The sequence below is a fragment of the Penaeus chinensis genome, chromosome 18 (assembly GCF_019202785.1).
Source record: "Penaeus chinensis breed Huanghai No. 1 chromosome 18, ASM1920278v2, whole genome shotgun sequence".
Classification (NCBI taxonomy): domain Eukaryota; kingdom Metazoa; phylum Arthropoda; class Malacostraca; order Decapoda; family Penaeidae; genus Penaeus; species Penaeus chinensis.
Window position 1 is genome coordinate 15,185,100 of NC_061836.1, and position 22,500 is coordinate 15,207,599.

At 46.0% G+C, this 22,500-nt stretch overlaps 1 protein-coding gene across 6 annotated transcripts in view; it reads right to left on the reverse strand.

Moving 5' to 3' along the window:
* The window catches only part of LOC125034726 (nuclear hormone receptor FTZ-F1 beta-like), a 146,913-nt gene that overhangs the window by 43,562 nt on the left and 80,851 nt on the right, over positions 1–22,500 (reverse strand). The gene's annotated exons all lie outside the window — the stretch shown is intronic.

Sequence of the window (22,500 nt, forward strand, 5' to 3'; positions counted from 1 at the left end):
GTATGGGCGGGCCGGGACACAGGATGCGGCCGCCCATGTCCGCCCACGCGCAAGGGCCGAGCCCATATTGTGGCGCCGAGGGTAGGTGTACACAGATAAACACACACGCCCACAACCGCCAACACGGTGCGCATCCCGACTTTCCTATCCGTTGCAGAAATCACCAATTCCTAATAATAACAATTAAGTCCCTTAATACTTCCTTTCGACAGAAATGGAATTCCTGCTCATGCATTTGTTTTTCTCCGCATCTCGTCAAGAATTCAACGAAGACTAGTTCGGGTGTTATCTATCCCCGGTTTCAAAATGAAGATCGGAGCGAGACAAGTGTCTTTACCGACAACAAAATTCATAATGCACAGGCAAGCATATTCCTTATAAAAGGTAAAACACCGGGTAGGAGGATGCTAGTGATTGAACACTCGGCCAGGTGGGTGTAAGTACACCATACCCACATTATGTATGCTGGTCAAATATATAATATATACGACAACAGGTGGTATTATCCATAAGCAACACCTAGGTTTCTTTTTTCTTTGTTTTTTCTTTATGTCTTCTCTCTCTCTCACTTTCATTCACTGACTCTCCTCCATCCCTCTCTCCTTTCGTTCCTTTCCTTATTTCTCTTCTCTCTCCATTTCTTCCCTCCAGTATTTTCCTTCCCATCTGCATCCCTCTCTCCCCCCTTCCCTTCCTTCCTCCATGCCTCTCTCTCCTCTCCTTTCCTCCATTATTTCCCTTCCTCTATTCTTCCCTCTCTCCTTCCCTCCCTTCCTCCATGCCTCTCTCCCTCCTCTCCTGCCCTCCCTTCCTCCATGCCTCTCTCCCTCCTCTCCTTCCCTCCCTTCCTCCATGCCTCTCTCCCTCCTCTCCTTCCCTCCCTTCCTCCCTCCTCTCCTTCGCTCCCTCCCTATCTCCCTCCTCTCCTTCCCTCCCTTCCTCCATCCCTCTCTCCCTCCTCTTCTTCCCTCCCTTCCTCCATGCCTCACCTCCCTCCTCTCCTTCCCTCTCTTCCTCCTCTCCGTCCCTCCCTTCCTCCATGCCTCTCTCCCTCCTCTCCTTCCCTCCCTTCCTCCCTCCCTCTCTCCCTCCCTCCCTTCCTTCCTCCCTCCTCTCCTTCCCTCCCTTCCTCCCTCCTCTCCTTCCCTCCCTTCCTCCCTCCTCTCCTTCCCTCCCTTCCTCCCTCCTCTCCTTCCCTCCCTTCCTCCATGCCTCACCTCCATCCAAGCCCAGATGTAAGATCAACTTTTTTCAATCATGTGTTTCGAAACGGCTTCCCTGACAGCGCACTTCTTGCCTCATATCCATCAGGAAGACACATGTGGTTCAACCAGTCTCAGACAGTGATAATGTGCTTCAAGGTTGCCCCAAAAACTTGAACGCAAATGAAGAACGATTGGTTATTTAATCTATAAATCACTCGTTCTGTTCGCCGGTTAGCGGCTTTGTCTCTCCTTTCGTTATTTTCGCGGGAGAATAGCGTGCGTTTCCGTTGCCCGTAGGTTGTCTGGCTATGTTTACCTGCGTGTGTGCGTGTGCGTTTGAGTGTGAGTATGAGTGTGTGTGTGTGTACGCATGCTTGTCTGTGATTTCATTAGTATCGGAGACAGCTTTGTTTAGCTTCCTCAATAATTAGGGAGGAAAGCGCCTGGCAGCGTCGCCCCTTCATCCACGCTGACCCCTTCTCCCGAGTGCGAAGAGAGTGAAGCTGCCTCCTTTGTATCAAATGAGCCACCTGTCCATTCATTCATAAGTGCATCTACAATGGGCGGCCGTGAGCTCCATTCATTAGGGGTGTGGGCGTGGGAGGGATAAGGGGACCAGCTCACCTTGAAACGCTCACCCCGCCCCGCCCACCACCATTCACGAGGGAGGAAGGGGGAGGAGGGTGAAGGGGGGACCAGCAACCTGTGTGCACTAGCTTGGGTGTACATGGAGGAGGAGGGGAGAGGAGGAGGGGGAGGAGAGGGGAAGAGAGGGGGGGAGCGCTAGATGTACAATACCTGTGTTTGCACCAAGGGCCTGTGCAACAGGTGGGTATATACCTAGGAAAAGATGCACAATAGCTACGTGGATAAATTCTATACTGTAGTATTATCTACCTTCGTCAGTGCAATGCCTCAGCAAAGTAAACTCTAAAGATGCCCAGCAATCTGATTAACAAAACACTCTGGCAATAGGCGTTTCACCTTTACTGAAATACGCGCCAAAAAATGGCTTCCTGATCAATGCTTCTACGATATACATAGCCAGGCCAGAGATATAGGATGGGGTATAACGAATAACGACCTCTCTCTCTCTCTAAAAAAAAAAAAAAAAAAAAAAAAAAAAAAAAAAAAAAAACTGGGAAGAGACTAGATGTACAGCGTGGTGCAAAACGGTATAGAGACAATTTATACTTCAAATTACCACAATAATCCTAACTGTACAGACAATATACTGACAAAATAGCGCATCTCTTTGAACATGTGCTTGGTACGTATGGTACAAATACTGCACGTATGAGTGTACATGAAGAGGATAAATTATACAAGGAATCAAACTCGCAAACGAACAAAAACAAGATTTCTTGAAAACAAAAATATACGAAAACGAAAAAAAAGTCTTAACAGCAAGGAAAAAAATATTCTAATAATAAAAAAAACAATACATGCATATCCAGACAAATCACCCGGGAGGGGGAAAAAAAGAATAACAATAGACAAAATAAAAAGGAATGAATTGCAAAGGAAATATGATATGACATCAACAGAGAGAGGGAGAGAAAAAAAAACAAGTTAAGTTTGACCAATGAGAGGGTGTGCTGACCTCCTGACCCTTGCAAGAAAGACAGGCGCGCTCATAACTATCCCTTCCTCCTACCTCCCCCCACCCCCCTACTTCCCCCACCCTACCTCCCCCCCAAAAAAACCACCCATCCAAAAAATGAAGAAAAATAATTTTGAAAAAAAAACAAAAAGTGGAAGTATATATTTTTGAGGGAAAAGAGCGATATGGTTTGGGTTATTATGATATATTTTGGGAAGGAACTAGAGCAGGAGCTGGGAGATGCAGCATCAGCGGTCGAGCATCTCCAGTCACGCCCACCTGCCCGTCTAGACAGCAGAGGGGGTTGGGGGGTGGGCGGTGGGTGATAATGGGGTGGGGGCGGGGGTGGGCGGTGGCGGAAGGGGAGGGGGGAGGTGAGATAGCGAAGGGGGGTAAAGGTGGTAGGGCGTCTGTGGGGATGAAGACAGAATGAGAGAGAGAGAGAGAGAGAGAGAGAGAGAGAGAGAGAGAGAGAGAGAGAGAGAGAGAGAGAGAGAGAGAGAGAGAGAGGAAAAGAGGAGAGAGAGAGGAGAAAGAGGAGAAAGAGAAGAGAGGAGAGAAAGAAGGGAGAGGGAGAGGGAGAGGGAGAGGGAGAGGGAGAAGGAGAGATAGAGATAGAGATAGAGAGAGAGAAAAAGAGAGAGAGAGAGAGAGAGAGAGAGAGAGAGAGAGAGAGAGAGAGAGAGAGAGAGAGAGAGAGAGAGAGAGAGAGAGAGAGAGAGAGAGAGAGAGAGAGAGAGAAGAGAGAGAGAGAGAGAGAGACCCCAATATTGCAGAGAGATGAGGAGGCCACGGGGTCGAGGCGATGCTTGGAGGAGGAGGAGGAGGAGGAGGAGGAGGAGGAGGAGGAGGGGAGGAGAGAGGAGCGGGCGAAGGAGAATGAGAACCTGACTGCCCTCCCTCATAAAAGGTGGAGTGGAAGTGGATTATGTAGCCTAGTATGGAACCAAGCAGGTTTTTTTTCCTCTCTCTCTCTCATTCTCTTTCTTTCTTTCTTTTTTTTTCTTTCTTTTTTCTGCGCTTCGAGATATGCCATAAAAGTTGCCTGAAAGGTGATTGACATTTAAAGCCGCGGGGAATGGCAATAATACGACAAAGGTTGGGATGAGTCAATCAAGGAAATCACCGAGTCAATCAACAGACTCGTAAGCTTCCTTGAGTCACCCAATAAGAAGGAGCGGGAAGGGCGAGTGTAAGGGCGAGTATAAGGGTGAGGGATAAGGGTAAAGGTAGGTATTAGGGTGAGGAAAAGGGGGTAAGGGAGAGGGATAAGGATGACGGTTTAACAAAGGGATAAAAACAAGTAAGAGAACGAGAGAAAGAATAAAACCAAAAGAAGAATCGAGAGTTAAAAAGATAGGGATAACTACAAGAAAAAAAAAAAAAGGAACAAAGCTAAAAGCGAGGAAAGAACATTCGCAATTTGGAATCCGAGCGCATAAATGACTCTTCGGGAGCTGGTCCAGACGCGGCGTTCCAAGAACCGATCGCAGGCCCGAGAGTCGCGCTCTGCCACGCCGGAGGACCATCTGCCAACCGCCGATTTACGAAGAGATTTACTAAGAGATTTACAAACGATTGAAAAAGAGATTTACCCCAAAAAATAAAAAAAATATACAAAGATTTACAAAAGGATTTGCAAAAGATTTAAAGAGAGATTTACAGAAGATTTAAAAAGAAATTTACAGTGAAAAAAAAAAAGACGACGAAGTTAAAAATACCCAAGCTTTCGCCATTGAAATAAAAATAAAAATAAAACAACGCAGATGTGGATGAGACGATAACGAATGTCTCCGAACGTTTGAAAAGGGTCGAATTTCTCCAGTCAGTCCCGAGTGGAAAAGGCAAAATTGATCCAATTGATCTATTTCATACAGCTTGTTTAGACTCATCATACATATCATCGTTACCTTTTGCAGCAGCCGTTACCGCATTTTATCATTATTATTAATACTATTTGAAGAATCGCTCAAAAAAAAAAAAAAAAAAAAAAAAAAAAAAAAAAAAAAAAAAACGCGCCCGTGTTTTGAGATAATTGATACTTACAAACCAAAAGGAAACAATTAATTTGCATATTCCAAACATCCTTTCTCCTTCCTCCTCCTCCTCCCCAATTCACCCCCTAAAAAAAAAAAAAAAAAAAAAAGATGACATTGACCAAAATATCAAAGGTCAAATGTCGGAAGCTGGAATACGTGAAACGGGTTAGCTTTCCTGTTTTGTTATTGTTTGTTTCCATGGGGTCTGACACACATCCTGCTTCTTTACGCGCTGTTGGGGGGGAAAGGAGGAGGAGGAGGAGGAGGGGGAGGGGGGGCTTTGCGTGCTCTTTTTGTTGTTTTCCTTTTGGATTCCGTCTCTTGTCCCCTCTTTTCGCCCTTTTTTTTTTTTTTTTTTTTTAAATCTTTGTCTTTTCTCTTCCTTTCTCATTATTCATTTCTTTCCCCCTTTTCTTCTTTCATCTTTATTTATCTCCTTTATTTATTTTCTTCTCGATTCCCCTCTTTAACGCTTTCTTTTGTTTTCCCCTCTCCTCGTCTTTTTTCTCCTTTTCTCCTTTTCTCTTTCTGTTCCGTCTCCCTCCGTTTTTATCTTCCTCTGCAGATCCCCTTCTCTCTATGACTGCATGAGCGCAGCGTCTAGAATACTTTCAACAAATCACGCATTTCAAACACAGCCGACATCATCATAAATAACAGTCTCTTTAATGTCCACACACACAAAAAAAGTTTGACATTTCCTGACACGCAGAAAATTAACAAATACTACAATAACGACAAAAATCAAAACATTCCGAACGCAAAGGAAAAAAATGTTTCCGTCATCAAACGCGACAACAACCTGGCACTGCCCGCGACCACTGGGAAGAGTGTCACGTGACAGGCGGAGGCCCGTGCTGTTCCTCGCGGCGCAGAGTGACTCACACCTCAAAGGCCCAAGCGTGCTGTAAGATAACATAAACCCACGCTGATAAGATCGCTCGCTCGTGGTGCATTCCTCGTGGAAGAGAGAGGGGCTGCAACACCCCATTTCAGCTGACCTTTAAATATTTTTTCGCTCAACGTGATGAACTTTACAGATCTATTAAAAGGGTTCCAACAGCTGTGACTCCCTACGAAGTACTGTGTTCAGCACTTAACATCCTTCGCGTGTTCGTTTTCTTTCCTTCGACTTTTCTCTTACTTTCTTTGGCGCAAAATAAGTTTTTTTTCCTTCTATCAACGCATCTATAGTCAATGTGTTATTTTTATTATTCCCATTGCTTTGCAAAATCGTAAGACAAAGGAAATACAAAAAAGAGATGAAAACACGCCACACACGATTCATAAACAAGTAAAAATAATGTATTTCACTTGCCCTTTGCCTTGATTATCGAGATTTCCTACCTCACCCTCTCTTTCGCCTCCTGCCATTACCAAACGACTCTCATTCCCACACATAATAATCCCTATTTCATCTTAAAGTCTGCTTTGTTTTGACCTTCCTTACTATAACCTTCAACCCTATCTTCTCCCTCTTCTTTCTACCTCCTCTTCTCCCTTTCCTTCTCCTTTATCCTCGCTTTCACTTCCCTTCTCCCTTACTCCACTTCCTCTCTGCCCTCTTCTCTCTCTCTCTTCCCCTTCTCCAATATCCTCCCTCTCCCCACCTTCCTCCTCATCCTCTTCCCCTACCTTACCCCAGTTCCTCCCCCTCGCCCCTCCCTTCCTCTCCCGACCGTGCCCTCTCGCCCCCTCCGTTCGCATGACCCCCGGGCGTCCGCTGTCGTTAGTTCCCGTTCCCGTTACGGCGATAGTCCTCACCCACGACCCGGAGGCCCACGCGGGGGGTGAGGGCCCTGCAGGCACGCCCACGCTCATCCGCTTACTACACGTACACGCACAGGCACATACACATGCAAGTAAACATGTACATTAGGCACATGCAAGACCATTCGTATACCCAAAAGTGCACAAACACACACAAAGCGCAACATATATTAATAAAATGCAAACACATACATACGCGCGCGCACGCGCGCACACACACACACACACACACACACACACACACACACACACACACCCTCCCTCCCCCCACACTCACACACAGGATAATTCCCCTTATGAAAGCCGACAGATAAGAAGTTAAAAATAGTACGCTGATATTCTGATAATAATTATACCTTCTCACCCTGACCCGGTCTAGCATAAAGGTGGCGATGGTAGGAGGCAGGGAAGGCGAGGGAGAACGAGAAAAAAAGAGAGAAGGAAAAGAAATTACTCTAGGAAAGACACAAAATTATGGTTATGAAACGATATCAAATTACATTATGAATTAAAAAAAAAGGAAAAACATCGATAATAATGTAAAGAAAGTACTTGTAACAATATTAGTAATAGTAATAATACAACAATAGTAATAACAAGAGCAAAAGTACAAAAGTAGTAATGCTTAAAGAAGCAGAAGCAGCAGCAACAGTAGTAACAGTGACAACAGTGGTGGTAATCTTGATAACGGTGACAACAATAATACTAACTGTATGAAGAACAAAAGTAAATACCAACAACCACATAACAGCATCACCAAACACACACAAATCCCTCTCATAAACCTTATCCCCCCCCCCCCCGCTCCACCCCTCCACCTCACCCCCGGGACGAGACCGAACCCGAGACTGTAAGAACGATCCCACGCGGGGTTCGAATCAGCGGCTTCAGTGAACACGAACCTCGGTCCGGATTCGTGTCTCTCTCTCTCTCTCTCTCTCTCTCTCTCTCTCTCTCTCTCTCTCTCTCTCTCTCTCTCTCTCTCTCTCTCTCTCTCTCTCTCTCTCTCTCTCTCCCCCAGCCGCCGCCGCCGCCGAGACTGTGGTGGGCGTCAGAACAGGCTCCGCGAACAAGCCCACAATGAACGACGGTCCTTTTTTTTTTTTTTTTTTTTTTAAATATGTATGTCTGAAGAATCATCAATGGGTAATGAGCGAGAGAGAAAAAAGGGTAAGAATCAATGAGAGGAAGAAAGATTTAAAAAAAAAAAAAAAAAAGTTTGATAAAAGAGATTAGGCTTGTAATTTCTTACTAATGCCGTTTTTGTTTTCTTTTGTTTTTTCTTACGTTTGGCTGGAGGTAGAAGCACAGAGTGGACGGTGAGAATAAACCGTCATATATCTTGAACAAGCTACAATTAATGGCTCATTTTAATACGCACTTGAAGATGATCGTTAAGAAAAGAAATATAAAGGACTTTTATAATCCATTGAACTTGCTAATATAAAACACAAACAAGTTAATCAAAAAAAAAAAAAAAAAAATAATAATAATAATAATAACGGCATTGATGATAGCAAAACTTATGATATTGATAGCAGTAATTACTAATACAAATTTATAATGATGGAAAATATACAATAATGTAAAATACAATAAAAAAAGGTAAAACCATCATATATGATAATAATCAGTAGGCACAAAATGCCACTTGCAAATCAACTGTTCCTAAACTATTGCAGACTGAATGAACTGCCTAACGAACCCAACAAATGATGAAATTGATTTTGGAATCAAAAAGACAAAACAAATATGATTACTATGATTATATTAATAATAACAGTAATAACAATAGAAATACTAATGTCAACAAAACAAGATCAGCAGCAATAACAAAAGCAACAAAAACAAATATTATATAAAAAATAATAATAATAATAAAAAATATAAAAATAATAATAAACATAAAAATAAGCACAATAATAATAGTAACGATAACGATTATACAAAAAATAGCTTTGATATTATCGATAGCAATAATATCAACAGTAATCCTCGTGATAACAATGCTAATCAAACACTAAGCACATCTCTCAAAAACTCGAGCAAACCACCTGCCCAACATCACCTCACTTTAACACAGATGGCCAATCCATCATAACCCCCCCCCCCCCAACTCCTCCTCCTTCTCCTTCTCCTTCTCCTTCTCCTTCTCCTTCTCCTCCTCCTCCTCCTCCTTATTCTTCTCTTTCTCCCTCTTCCTTCTTCTTCTTCTTCTTCTTCTTCTTCTATTTCTTCTTCTTCTTCTTCTTCTTCTTCTTCTTCTTCTTCTTCTTCTTCTTCTTCTCCTTCTACTCCTCCTCCTCCTTCTTCTTCTCCTCCCCCTCCAATCCCCGCTTCCACCTCCCCCACCCCCCTCCACCTCCAACCTCTACCTCTAAAACCAGAAAAGTAAAAAAAAAAAAAAAAAAAAAAAAAAAAAAAAAAAATCAATAACAACAGCAACGTCGTCATGGCGTAGGAAGAACAGCTGACAGAATCAACGACAACAACAGTAAGGAAGGACAACAAGGACACCATTTGGCTAGAGCCCGTGAGAACCACAACAACAACAACAACAAAAACAACAACAGTAACAGTGTCGTCACAGCCATCTGGTCAGCCAACCTCCACAACACACACAGCATCAACAGCAATGCTAACAAGAAGGTCATCTGATCAACACGAGGGAGGGACGAAAGAAGAGGGAAGAGGGAAAAGAGGAAGGGGGAAGAGAAGGGAGGATGGAAGAGGGGAAAGGAGGAGGGAGGAGGGAACGAGCAGGGAGGAGAGAAGAGGGGAAAGAGAAAGAGAAGGGAGGAGGGAAGAGGGGAGAGGAGGAGGGGGGGGAGGGAAAGGAGGTGGAGGGAAAGAAGGGAGGAGGGAAGAGGGAAATGAGGAAGGGGAAAGAGAAAGGAAGAGTGTAAAGAGGAGGGGAGAGAGAAGGGAGGAGGGCAGAGGGTAAGGAGGCGGATGGAAGAGGATTCACCCCAATCCTAAACTCGACCCGAAAAGCATATCAACCTCGCAACCACCTGGTCAGCCGAACTCCCAAAGATGGCATGAAAAGCGCCAGAGACATCGCCCGAAGCCACCTGGTCAACGCGGGCTAACAAAGGAAACCCCTCCCTCCCTCCCAGTGACCCCTCTTCCCCTCCCCCGGCCTCCCTCAGACCCCTACTCCCTTCCCTCTGCCTCACCACGACTCCCCCTCCCTCCTCCCTCTGCCCCTCTCTGGCTCCTCTCCCCCTTCTCCCTCTCTCCGACCCCTCCTCCCTTCCCTCCGCCTCTCCCCGACCCCTCTCCCTCTTCCTTCTGCCCCTCTCTCCCTCCTCCCTCCCCCCCTTACCTCTCACCCCCTTCCCCAAACACCACGGAACCACCTGGTCAGTATATCTCTTTCCCCTCTTCTCTTCCTCCGCCTTCTAACCCCCTCACCCCCCTCCTCCTCACCTCTACCCCCCACTCCTCCGTCCCCTGCGACCCACCCCCCTCAATGAGTTCAGTAAGTCACCATGACTGACCTTAGACTCCTCGCGTCCAGCCCACAGCAGGGTGAAGGCAAGGGCGTTGCAAGAAGTGTGCATAATGCAACTGCAACTCGACTCTTTCATAAAAAATAGAATTGACCAAAGCTTCCTCTGCGACGGAGCCATTGTGGCCGAAATGGAAAGAAAAGAAAGGCAGAAGATTGATTTGAATTGCCAGACGGATGATCGAATAATAAGAATTTAGCAAATCATTAAATACAGTCCAAATGCAGCAACGCTTGAATAATGCATATGGCAAGGTGACATATGTTCCTTCTAGAGCATTTGCAAGGCTTCATTTGCATGGGAGAGTTTCGTAAGCATTTTCCTTGCATTTTTGACTTTCGAAAACATCCATACCCTAAGAATGATACCCTGGAGTTATCTTAGAAAAAATGCCTATTCATACTCGTTGGGAGGTAACATTCTCAGTCTTTATATAGCCCGCACACACGAAAAAATGAACGAAAATTGGAAAAATGAAAAGAAAAATAACTGAACAGTCATCGTCTCTCAACAAAAAATAATATCCGTGTAAACATACAGTCGTATCGAACCACCATCGCCGCGCCGGGCCGGAATAGCTGTTGGAGATCCCGAACGCCCAATCAAAACACGGGCCGATGACTCACACCCAAACGCCGCCTTGCTTTCGATCCATCAATGGAACACGGACACCCGAACACTCTGGCTCCGGCTACGACTCCCCGCATACAAGCGTCTGGAAACTCCATTAACTTGACTCTTGCAGCCGCTCGCTCAATGGCACAGGAACTTGTTCCGCTGCAAGTCTCTCTTGCTGAATAGGACGAGGAAGCAATAATGGAGCCACAATCTATGCATCGTTACTGTGAGTGATTGTAATAACATCCTTTCTCTTCTTAATAATAAATTTTCGGTGTGTGTACTGTATTCCGCCGCCATTATCAACCGATTGCATGCAAATTCGACCTTGTGACGAGGTGTCATAAGACTGACTCTCGCGGTCACGGGACCAACGTACACTAAGTCAAACATCAATATTTTTTTGTTTACATATTCTTCCCCACTGCGTAGCAGGAGGAACTGATTCATAAATACGTCTCATTCTTCTAAGCCTTCGCTCTCACTGCGTGCTTCTCAGAGAGCAGGCGTGCGTGCGATTTGAGGCATCTTGACAGACTCTGGCGGGGCGCCCTTGAGCAGGTGGCAGAGGGCGTGTATGGAGGAGGACTGACGGACGGGTGGGCGACCGAACGAACGAAATCCGACCGTTGTGGTTCCTGCTCTTCGCAAACTGATGGCCACGCCAATCGGAGACTTGAATTATTAACGAAAGTTTCAGCGGTCACGCAATGGACGGGGAAGATATGGACGAATATACACTCACGTATAAACACCCACACATATACGTATAATAAACCGTAAATTCCCGAGAAACGATCACAGCGACTTAACAATTTCTTCATATACACGTCCACCGTCTAGCTAGAATATGCATCACGCAATAGAATCATTTATTCCTTTATCGCGGGGACGTTTTATCGTAAACTCTGTGACATACAACTTTTTCAACTTCGACGAACTCTGTTATTATTCCTAGTAAGTGTGTTTGATACACGGTTCCTGTCGTTATCATACTTAAAAGAAATACACTCCCTATCACCCTCTTGTACACAACTTTCTTGTAATATTGGTTTACAGACATACACGTTTTTAAAATCTTCCCTATCTTTCTCCCTTCACGTCGTTTCCCCTACACCTAACTACCTACTAGGGCTCCCCTCCAGCCAATCACGTACCAGCGGTCCCCTACAGCCAACCCCACGACAGCAGGTTACCTGTGTCGGAACTGCTTCTCTATAAAGATACTGTGCGCCCGCCCTCGCGACCCTTGGCCGTGTGTTCTCCGCCCGACGAAAAATCCAAGCGAGGGTCTTCCACTTCCGCAATATCTAACCCCGCTCTGAGGCTCCGTAATTGCGCTCTGCTCCGTAACCTTTTGCAACTATATCAGTAAACCTCACCTTTGCTTCCCACAACCTTCCCTCCAACCCCTCCCCCATTCCCCCCATTCCCCCCATCCCCCTACTGCTTCCCTCCCTCCCTCCCTCTTCCCTTACCGTCTCCCTCTCGACCTCAACTTGTCCGACCTTGACAATGAACTTGAGGCCAGGCCGAAGCTCCGCTATATTTACCCTTATATAAACAACACTCTTGTGCGAGAATTGCCTGGCAGCGCGGTGGCGAACAGTTCACGCCGAGCCCCGCCGTCTGTTACCACACACGAACGATACATTTTGACACGACACTTTCTTCCTGCTTCTTCATCGCTCTCGGTTTCTTGTTAGTAAATACCTGGCTGCTGTCTCAAAACGTATGGCCACATCCCCGCCGCGGAAATCTCTCGAAATTCATGCCGGCATGCGGGACACGGCGCGGCTTCGAGAGAGACGAAATAAATTGGGTTGTAAATGATAATCACAGAATTGAGAGAACCGGCGTGACAGCTACGATCCGGCCAGATGTTTCGGTGGTGGCGGGATGTCGAAGGCGGAACTTTACTTTTAAAAGTAATAAACAACTGCTCGCTGCATCTAGCAAGGTGGCGTGAGTTACGGAGATCCCTCGAGACGGACTCGGAGAGGAAGCGAGAATAGGTAGCGCATGCCGGGAAGACCGCAGAAGAGGTGTGGTGGCCAGGTTACGACCAGATGTGGGGGGTGGGGGAGGGAGGAAGAAGAGGGGGAGGGGAGGGGGTCGTCGGCATCACAGACCAACGGCCAACTAGATGTAACAGGCTTATGTCTGGCCGAAACATCTGGGACTGAACCACGGCGATATTTGAAAAACTGTTTCATACAGCGAAGCAGTAGCCTGCTGTTTATCATGATTTCGGATATTATAACCGATAGGTCATAGCCAAACACGGCGTTCGGCGTCGCCATGGGAGGGATCCCGCCCTGGCACGCGGAAAAAGAAGAGAAACAAAGAAAAAGGAAGACAGAGATGGGGAGGAGCGAGAGGTGGATGATGCGGAGAGGACCTCGAGTCAAAAGATGTGTGATTGATCATCTTCGGCACTCCGAGACAAGACAAATCGCCGGTGTGACCCTCGAGAAGATGGCGTTTGTGCTCCACCCACCCACCTCCACCACCGCCGCTGCCTCCTCCACCACCGCGGATGCTGCTCCACCACTTCACATTCAGCCCGTTTCGCACCCGAGCATTCAAAGGTATTTCACCAGCAAATTTAACCTATACGTAAGCTTAATCTCAAACTATATAGTCTCTCAACATCCAGGGGATGTTAAATGAAATCTTTACAGCCAGCAGTCCTGATAGCTACGTAAGATAGAGTCACTTACACATCTGCAAAACCTGTGTCAACTTCCAGAGTCTCCATCACTCTGCCGTATCAACGTCACAGACTTCACTATCACTCACATACAATCTTTAAATCTACCATTATCTTTCCCTTTTTATATCCATCAAATACCACATGTTTCACCTACTACCGTCATTTTTGTTCAATAATAAATATTCAAAATCTTTAAAATTACCATACTGCACCCTTCATATCAACCCCTTCAACCTAAACAAAGCAACATTCAACTGGCTTGATCAAGCACGACAAATCAACAATTTTCGCTTAGTCACGCCGTAATCATAATCATTACATAATCACTAACCAGAGCTATTTATATCAATCAGCTGTGATACAACAAGGCATTTCTCGGTAGTGCCATTTAGCTCGATCCTCACTCCCGTTCCCCTACCTCTACCCCTCAAAAATAACAAATACAAAAACGTCACTGTTCCCAACAATAAGCGCACAGTTCCACAAGAACGCCATTAATAATCACAATTATGGCTAATACTCACAATCGGAGCCGTCAATATACCTTCCCATACGCGCTCCACCTTTCATGTCAGAGCTGCGCCACCGCTTGCGACATACCAGTGCATACAAACGCTGTGCAGTCTCATCCTCCCACGTTACTCTTCGGCCAGTTTGAGCACGTAAATAGGCCTTGCTAAAATATCATCATCATCAAACACTTCATGTTCTACCGTGCTGACTAATAACATCATCAGACACTGAAGTTCAGCGGTGAAAAAATCTCTAAGTCGTCACCCCAGTGCTCCGAGAGAGAGAGAGAGAGAGAGAGAGAGAGAGAGAGAGAGAGAGAGAGAGAGAGAGAGAGAGAGAGAGAGAGAGAGAGAGAGAGAGAGACAGCCTCATTGGGTAACACGTATTTAAGAAGGTTCTTTCTTCCACGCTGCGTAGCCACAGCTGTAATGGTGTTCACGTGTCAACATATTCATGAGGCAGCACTACAATCATGTTATCACTATTATTAAGTGAGCAACTGCTTGCTTGTTAACTGCTATCTTTCTTGCAATATGCTTCGCCACTGTGGCTTATCCAAGCACTTGAGAATATTTCAGCGCAAGCGAATGGAAGTGGCGTTGCAGATATTATTGCATTTGTATCTATAGTGATTTAACGTAGAATGGATAAACTAGCTACACCAGGAGATGGCACACAAACCCGTTAGTACAATTTCTCTCCTCCCTTCAATTATCGTTCATAGTTCATGGAGCGATGGTGCTTATTGCACCCTCGTCACGCTCACTTTGCGATAAACATGCACCTCAAACACAGGAAGTGCAATAAGTCACAGATAAAACCATTGAATCGCCGCTGCATCATTCGTGTTCCATCCGCGAGTTATCGAGACGACATCGATGGATTAACGTATCATTACCAAAGGTATCCCAACGTTACATAGGGTGACAGAGCCTTTCCCGTATAACCGTATAATGCGTCGCGGTCGCGCGGGAGGAACCCATGGCAAGCTCATCGTGATGCTGTTCAAATACACCACCGGGATCTCCACCACTCCGTCATCTCCATCAGGACCATCGGAGCCCCCTCGTTCCACCCTCACGTCCGCCACTTACTCCATCCCCAAGAACATTTCGTGTTTTTGACGTCGAACTGTACTTCAAACGTTCGAGGTAGTTTCCACGAGGTCTGTGTTTCACCCTTGCGACGAGGCTTCACAAATGATTGACAGATTCGAGAAACTCTGAGCCAAGGTCAGACGCACCCGGACGAGCGACGGATGAGCCAGCTGATGAACGAAGCGACCAGCTCTGAAAGCGGCACACGTCATCAGGGGCGGGGGCAGGGGGGCGAGAGGAGCTCCCGATGAGAACACCTACGTAAATAACAAGCACGGACAAGCAAGCATCCAGTAATTAGCTCACATAATCCTGGAACAACCGGCTCTTGTGGTACAACAACTACGGTGACGTAAAAGCACACAGTAGTTCGCCATGCATCAACATACTCGAGTTTCAACAACAACAATTAGTCAACGGGGGCGAGGCAGACATCTTGACGCCACATTTTGACTCAGCCTCGACAAAAGCCCGGGGCGAAGGGAGGGAGCCTCTGCCCGGACGCCCTCTCGCCCGGCTGTGCCAACGGGAAGGAAGGAGGAAGGTCAGGAGGAAGGGAAGGGGAAGGAGAAAAAAAGGAGGGGAATGAAGGCAAGGGGAACGAAGGGAGAAGGTGTGATGAAAGGGGAGAAGAAGGAAAAGATGGAGAGGGTCGGAGGAAAGGGAAAAGGTGTGTGGAAAGTGAGGGAGGACGAGGGACGAGAATAGAAACGAGGAAAGGAGAGAGAGAGAGAGAGAGAGAGAGAGAGAGAGAGAGAGAGAGAGAGAGAGAGAGAGAGAGAGAGAGAGAGAGAGAGAGAGAGAGAATCAAAATCTGTATAGAAATATCACACAGACACAGACACTGATACATACACCCACACACACACACACACACACACACACACACACACACACACACACACACACACACACACACACACACACACTTACACAATACACCCTTTCAACACAGCCACATACCAATCTTTCCTCTCCATCGCCAAACATCACTTGGTACAAACAGAAGGAACATGAGAGTTGGGAAAGACCCAAGGCAAAGAGATTCAGCAAGAAGGAAAGCCAGTGAGATCTCTTGGGGTTGCCTTGATTACATCATGTGAGAGACGAAGGACGGACAAGGACAGACGGGGGTGGAGGAGGAGGGGGAGGAGGAGGAGGAGGAGGAGGGGGAGGAAGAGGAGGAGGAGGAGGAGGAGGAGGAGAAGGAGGAGGAGGAGGAGGACGGGGAGGGGGAGGGGAGGGAGCAAGAGGAGGAGGAGGAGCACGAGGAGGAGGGGGAGGAAGAGGAAGAGGAAGAGGAAGAAGAGGAGGTGGAGGTGGAGGTGGAGGAGGAAGAGGTGGAGGAGGAGGAGGAAGAGGAGGAGGAAGAGGAGGAGGTGGTGGTGTTGGTGGTGGTGGAGAAGGTTTAAGAAGAACAACAAAAGAAAAAGGAAGCGAACAAAGAGAAACAAGTGGAGGAGGGGGAGGCACAGGAAAAGAGGGTAGAGGAGAGAGAGGGAGAGGAAGTGGAGGAGGACGATAAGGAACAGCAACGGCAGCAGGATCATGATGGCTAAAGAGGAGAGGAATGTGACGAGCGGGGAGGTAGGAGGAGGGAGGATGGGGCAGGAGGCGGGAGGGAGAGGAAAGGGGGGGGAGGAGGTGAAGGAGGAGAGAGAGAGAGAGAGTAGGTGAAGGAGGGGGCGGGGGAGGAAGAGGTGAAGGAGATAGGAGGAAGCTAGGTGGGAGGAGGGAGGAACGAAGGAGAAGGAGAATGAGAAGGAGAAGGAGGAGGAGGAGAAGGAGGAGGAAGAGGAGAGCAGGTGGACAGCGAGATGGCGGTGGAGGACCCTAGTAGATCACTCCCGGAATAACCGTCGATATAATGCGGTTCGGCCTCGTCACCAAGCCGAGCCCCGGGCACCTTCGACGACATCCTGCGAGGAGAGAGGAGAAGGAGTGGGGGGGGGGGTAAGGGGGGTAAGGGGGAAGGGGAGGAGTCCTTCGTGCCCCCCCCGAGACCGCTCGCAGGATGCCAACACCTGCCGTTATGTCCTTCGGTCCCAAGGATCTTCGTAGGATTTATATTTAAGTCTTATGTTGATCCAATAATAATGCATGAACACAAGCACGCGTGGTTCTCTCTCTCTCTCTCTCTCTCTCTCTCTCTCTCTCTCTCTCTCTCTCTCTCTCTCTCTCTCTCTCTCTCTCTCTCTCTCTCTCCTTCTTTCAGCATAAATAGCATCCTCACATACCTCAATCCCCAAACACAGAGGTACTTCCGAGAGACGCCGATAAGTCAGAAAGTCATTCTTCCTTCTCCCCTTCCCCTTCCTCCTTTTTTCATCTCTTGCCCTTCTTCGTTTCCTTTTTTCAACCTCCTCCATCCTTCCCTTCCCCTCTTCCCTCTCATCTTCTGCCTCCTTCCCCCAGTTTGCCCTTTGGTGCCACCTGTGCCCCTTCCGCATTACCTGCCGCCCTGGGTATGTTATGCTTGTCAACAATGAATTGCAAGATCACGTTCCGTCCCACCTGCACCTTCCTGCCATGACACAGCTGCTTGGATCCCCTTAACTACAGCCGTCGTCCTGGTCGTGTGTGTGTGTGTGTGTGCGTGTGTGTGTGTGTGTGTGTGTGTGTGTGTGTGTGTGTGTGTGTGTGTGTGTGTGTGTGTGTGTGTGTGTGTGTGTGTGTGTGTGTGTGTGTGTTAGTGAGTACGTGTGTGAATGTTTGTGAATACCAGTATCATAAAGAAGCGAAAACAACTGAAAAGCGCAACAAATGGAAACCCCAACAGCATGATTTTTTTATAATCAAGGCATCAGTATGGACCTTTGGAGATGACGAAGGCTAATTGTGATTCAGCGAGGCAGAGCGGGGTTTAGCGGCCGACCTGACAGCCGTCCACAGGCGCTCGGGGTGTCTGAATATATCCAGATAATGGCTTGATGTCCTTGGCTCGCTCTTGACCTTACGTGAATCCGGGGAGGGGGGAGGGGGGAGGGGGTAGCGTCCCGTTGCTAGAGACGCGACCCTTCTTCTTTTTTTTCGTTTTTATTTTTAAATTTAAGAGAATCTGGAGAGGATTAATGGCCGAATCTATACGATAAAAGTGACACAGTAAATTACGGCTATAGAGTCCGAGAGCCGCAGCTGGCCTGCTGGGCCTGACTCTCGACGGAGCACAAGCGCCTCTTTGATGCTGTCTCCCTGCGAACGCTCGTCCCTGAGTGTCACTTACAAATGTTCGTCATAACAGTCAACATTCTGAGTGTCGAAGAAAGCAGGCCAGCATCCAGAGCGCCGCCGACAAGGGTCTACATTCGGCGAGCAGGGAAATAGAGTCAACATTCTGATGGATTAGGTTCGGCATTCTGAGCGCGTCTGCACGTCACTCAGGACATACTTAGGGCTGGTGACAGTTGTGAAAACAAGGCGAATGCAGAAAGGAACTGGGAAGGAGGGGAGAGAAAGAGAGAGAAAGAGGAAGAGTGAGGAAGGAAGGGAGGGATGGAAGGAGAGAGAGAGAGAGAGAGAGAGAGAGAGAGAGAGAGAGAGAGAGAGAGAGAGAGAGAGAGAGAGAGAGAGAGAGAGAGAGAGAGAGAGAGAGAGAGAGAGAGAGAGACAGACAGAGAGAAAGGAGGGAGAAAGAGAAAGGAGAGAGAAACTGAGGAAAAAAAAAAAAAAAAAAAAAAAAAAAAAATATATATATATATATATATATATATATATATATATATATATATATATATATATATATAACTGCACATGGAAGGACAGAAAAAAGGACAAAGACATGAACACATCCTGGAAGTCCATATCACACTCGTATCACATTCATCCCCCGGAAATATAGTATATATACATGAAGATAAAAAAGAGGAATAGAGAGCGACAAAAAATGCTCCTATGGAATCCACCAAAATATTGTAGTTGATATCATAATCAAGGTAATGATATAATAAATTCCCAAGTAAAACGCGACAAAGTCAAAAGAAGTATTTGTTTCCGGCTGTTGGAAACATGCTTATAATGCTTACGTTTTGTCTGTCTGTCTTTCTGTCATTCTCAATCTCGCTTTCTCTCTCTCTCTCTCTCTCTCTCTCTCTCTCTCTCTCTCTCTCTCTCTCTCTCTCTCTCTCTCTCTCTCTCTCTCTCTCTATCTATCTATCTATCTGCGTGTGTGTGTGTGTGTAAGCAAAGGAGGTCTGTCTGTCTTTCTGTCATTCTCAATCTCTCTCTCTCTCTCTCTCTCTCTCTCTCTCTCTCTCTCTCTCTCTCTCTCTCTCTCTCTCTCTCTCTCTCTCTCTCTCTGCGTGTGTGTGTGTGTGTAAGCAAAGGAGATAAAGTTAGTAATTAACAAAATATACACGCTTCCTGAACCGTTCATTGTACGTAAACAATCTTCTTGTTGGCAAAAATACAGATAGAAAAATGCATACCAATAATATGAATAGCAATGGCATCAACAACATGAATAACAGAATAAAGGCAGACACAAGTCTACACACAGACACAGAGACATACACTACCCCCCCCCCCCCATGCCCCCCAATTCTGACTTTGTTTCCTCTTTACGTGAGACAATGGCGGCTGTGACGTCATTAATGATGGGAAGGGAACATTGCCATAGAGTTAATTACCTTGGAAATGATAACAATGACATGGATAATTAAGATAATGGTCACGAAATTAGGATAATGGCTGTGAAAAAAAAAAACGCCTATAAGGAAACAAAATAAACTGGATGATTTTGATGAAAAATTTAGATCTTCATTTTTTTAAACAGAATTATCGCTGCATTTATAAAGATCTACTATTGCTGCTACTACTCCTACCACCAAGACTACTACTACTACCACTACTGCTACTACTATTGCTGCTCCTACTACTACTACCGCTACTACTACTACTACTACCATCACCATTAATACTACTACTGCTTCTGCTACTACCGCGATTACTACTACTACTACTACTAACACTACTACTACCACCATTACTACTACTACAACTACTACTACTACTACTACTAACACTACTACTACCACCATTACTACTACTACAACTACTACTACTACTACTACTACAACTACTACTACTAACACTACTACTACCACCATTACTACTACTACAACTACTACTACTAACACTACTACTACCACCATTACTACTACTACAACAACTACTACTACTACTACTACTACTACTAACACTACTACTACCACCATTACTACTACTACTACTACTACAACTACTACTACTAACACTACTACTACCACCATTACTACTACTACAACTACTACTACTAACACTACTACTACCACCATTACTACTACTACAACAACTACTACTACTACTACTACTACTACTAACACTACTACTACCACCATTACTACTACTACTACTACTACTTCAACTACTGACACTGCTCCTGCTACTATTATTATTTGATCTACTTCCGGTAGGTCTACAAATGTCAACATTCAATAATGATATAAATGAAAGTCATAGAATTTATTAGAAAAATGTTTTTTTTTCTTTTTCTTTTTCTTTTTTTTCGTAATTACTATCACTAGCATTTATTACCATGTCCGACAAAAAGTTTATTTCTTTTTTAATCTTAATCATCACTACCGTTCAGTCGCCATCGTCATCACTAATTACACCAGACAAACAATAATCACCGTCATTAATATACTCATCAATTTTCCAACCATCAATCCGTCCTCTACCCTCATTATAAATCCATTTATCACTATCATTATCACTTTCCTAACATAGAAAAAAAGAAAAGAAAAAGAAAACGGCAATAAAGAAAATGGAAAGAGAGACCTTCCAAGGCCCAACAATTCCCGATGCTACGTCAGAACCAAAAGGGAAAATGATAACGAATGTCACAGCGATTACATCATCTAAGAGGTCGAGTAAACGAGATAGCGATCCCGTGGAACGAACTTCAAAACACGCCAACGATTATCGGGAGGAAGAAAAATAAACATTTATTTCTTGGACCTTGTGAACGCCACTCGATATGTGTATGTATATGTATATGTATATGTATATATATATATATATATATATATATATATATATATAGAGAGAGAGAGAGAGAGAGAGAGAGAGAGAGAGAGTGAGAAAGAAATAGAGAGTAAGAGTGAGAGAGACAGAAAAAAGAGAGTGATATTTGATAAATTTATTACATCCATTGAACGGGAGAGAAAGAGAGAGAGAGAGAGAGAGAGAGAGAGAGAGAGAGAGAGAGAGAGAGAGAGAGAGAGAGAGAGAGAGAGAGAGAGAGAGAGAGAGAGAGGAGAGAGAGAGGGAAAGAACCCACTGAAAATCAAATGCGCGGGAAAAGAATGCCACTCACATGCATACGTGAGACATTAGAAAACAAACACTCTCTGAGATAGACATGACGCTACACTTTGCAATAGAATGTTGGAGATGTGGCGGGGAGAGAGGGGGAGAGGAAACGGAGAAAGAACCACAAGGAAATGTTAAACAGAACGAGGAAGAGGGAGGTAATGGAAACAGAAGAAGAAATGGACAGAAAGAAAAGGGGAATATAAAAAAAGTTAAAGAATAATGTAGAAGAAAACAAAGAGAAACGAAAAAGAACAAGAAGCAGAAGCCTAAGAAAAAAAAAATCAAGAGAAGAACAAGAACAAGAACAAGAAGAAGCAGCAGGAGAAAGAAAGAAAGAAAGAAAGAAAAACAAGCGAGAAGACAGAAGGACGCTGTAGGAGTGAGCTCTGACCGCAACAGCAAGGCTAGGGATATGTCATGCACTGAAGACTGCCTTTACTAGACACTGATGCTCCACGCAGGTCTCAGGAGCAGCCCAGGGAATGGCCTCCAAAAATGGTTGGGATAAGTAGGGGCGCTAGAGGAAAGGAGGAGGAGGAGGAGGAGGAGGAGGAGGAGGAGGAAAAGGAGGAGGAAGAAGGCTTGAAGGGGGGCAAGAGGAGGAGGAGGAGGAAGAGGAGGAGGAGGAAGAGGGGTTGCAGGGGGGGGGGGGGGAAAGGGGAAGAGAGGAGAAGGGAGGAAGAGAGAGGAGGGGAAGTAGTGGCCAGATAGCTGGTGAAAAACACATGGTCGCTCCGAGGAGGATTTCGGTGGGTATTTCAATCCGACAGATAAGGGAGGAGGATGCAGGAGGGGCCGAGCAAGAAGTACTGGGGAGGAGGATGCAAAGGGTGTGCATGAAAAGGAAAATGAGAGGGAGGGAGAGGGAGATGGAGAGGGGGAGGGAAGGAGAGAGAGAGAGGGAATGGGAGAGGGAAAGGGGGAGGGAGGGAGGGAGGGAAGGAGGGAGGGAGAGGGAGGGAGGGAGGGAGAGGGAGAGAGAGGGAGAGAGAGGGAGAGAGAGGGGGAGAGAGAGGGAGAGAGGGAGAGAGGGAGAGAGGGAGAGAGGAGAGAGAGAGAGAGAGAGAGAG